Source organism: Onychostoma macrolepis, chromosome 12 (genome assembly GCF_012432095.1).
Source record: "Onychostoma macrolepis isolate SWU-2019 chromosome 12, ASM1243209v1, whole genome shotgun sequence".
Taxonomy (NCBI): Eukaryota; Metazoa; Chordata; class Actinopteri; order Cypriniformes; family Cyprinidae; genus Onychostoma; species Onychostoma macrolepis.
The window spans coordinates 23998847-24000978 of record NC_081166.1 but is presented as its reverse complement, the minus strand read 5'-3'; the positions used below and the strand labels follow the sequence as shown (position 1 = coordinate 24000978).

The window sequence follows — 2132 nt, the reverse complement described above, 5'->3', positions numbered from 1 at the left end:
AATGCCAGTGTGGTTTAAATGATGACCAAAAAAAAATAATAAATAATAAAAATACAAACACTTCAAAGGGATGACTCGTTGACACAAAAGGGCCTTTTTGCAGTGGAAATGTTATTATAATGATATTGTGGTCAATAAAAAATTTACATAAGCAATAATGTACAATCAGAAAGTCATTATCACTAAATAAATCATCCTTGCATTGCCCTGATGGGGGTTACTTAGCGGTAATGACTGGCGGACTGTACAATATCCCGCTTATGACATGGCTACCCACCAAATAAATAAATATATGGTCATATAACAATGATTTGTGTTGAAATGATTGTATAACATTTTACCTGTACTGTATATTACCTTAAAGAAATAGTTCACTTAAAAATGAAAATTTACTGAAAATTTAATCACTCTCATCCAATTTGTAGATGAGTTTGTTTCATCCTTGGAACACTTGCACACCAATGAATCCTCTGCAGTGAATGGGTGCCGTCTGATTGAGAGTCCAAACAGCTGATAAAAACAACACAATAATCCACAAGTAATCCACACCACTCCAGTCCATCAATTAACATCTTGTGGAATGAAAAGCAGTGTGTTTGATAGAAACAAATCCGTCATGAATTTCAAACCATTGCTTCTGACTAAAATACCTTTCTCCAGTTTTACTATTGTAAGGGAATTACAGTTAAACCCCATAGAGGCCAATGTGCTCCGTGAAGACCAGGAGTCAAATCTGAAGTTCAATCAGTTGACAGTTCTCCACACGTCCAAAGGCAAATCTTGGAGACACAAAATTCCATTCATAAGCAACTACTGAAAGGGTCGTAGGTGAGTCATTAATCTTCTCATGTGAGCAGTAGTTGATTCTCCTGGAGACTGCTCCTTTGGCATGGTGACATATTCTTAAACAACCCCTGCAAATACACCATTAGATAAAACAATATATTTTCAAAATATATTACTGGAACAGAACAATATAGAGCACAGAGCAACTTCTACACATGCTTTACTGTCATAGTTTAACATATAGCGACAAATGGTGCTATTGTCTCTAAAAAGAATTACAAATGCTTAGCATAAATATGGGTTAGTTGGTTTTACATGTCTCATACAGCTATCATGAGAACCACCGAATAAATAAACAAGAACAAAGTGAAATGAACAACTCTCTTTATATTAAATATAACATTTGATTATATGATGATTCAGATTATTTATAAAAATACAAAAAACAAATACATATTTATTCTTTGGAAGCTGGGCTAAATGAGTAAACACTGTTACTGCATTCCTGACATGGGTCAGACCTTCAGTCACCTCTCAGATACCAAATACAGACATCGCCTGTAACAAAATACCAGAATAGATACACTGGTTTTACGAGAACAATGATTAGTTATTCATTATATTATAAAAGAGGAAAGCCACCGCTGCATTCCCCCCTTGACCATTTTGGGGTTCAATACTTTACCCTGGATGTTTTAAGAAGCCATCTAAACAATGTATTAAACACAGTTTCCTTTATACTATGGTAAAGTTATTTATATTTCCATTTACAAACCTAAACTTTACAATGGTAAAAACATTGAATCAATCTAATGTTACAAACATCAATGTGTATAACTTCAGTAATACAAACATTTATTCAGTTATTGCCATGCATAACTGTATTCATATTGTTGAAAGTGCTATACAAATGAAATTGACCTGCTCTGCCTCCACTATGTAGCTCCACATTATTTCCACATTTCTGTTTTCATAATATAGTTGCTATTGTACATTTAGTTTCATAACTCGTCACTGTATTCCTTTATCACACACTGTAAAACCTGATCATTTCAGAATTCCCAAAACATTTAAGCAAACTCAATTTTTTTTATTTAACCCATACCTTAGAATTTTTAGTTTATACTACACAAACATGTTAATTACAATTGAATTGACATTGAATAACCAAACTTATAGTTTGTTTGCATAAACCTCATATGGACTCGAAGCTTTTTGATGAACAACAGCACACAGTCTTTACGTCTTGCAGCCCATTTTGCCCTAACCACAGGCTTTATTCTTCACCACAATGCTAACACAAAGCTTCAACATATCAGATATCCCTGCAAATTCCAACATAACAA

The 2132-nt window shown here is 33.6% G+C and overlaps 1 protein-coding gene across 2 annotated transcripts in view; it reads left to right on the top strand.

Annotated features, from left to right (window-relative positions):
* Nucleotides 1-1136, top strand: part of mosmob (modulator of smoothened b) — a 6671-nt gene extending 5535 nt beyond the window's left edge. For both annotated transcript variants that reach the window (XM_058792689.1, XM_058792688.1), the window contains exon 4: nt 1-1136. This exon is cut by the window's left edge and continues 235 nt beyond it. The gene's annotated coding sequence lies outside the window, so the exon portion shown is untranslated.
* Nucleotides 1137-2132: the final 996 nt, after the last annotated feature.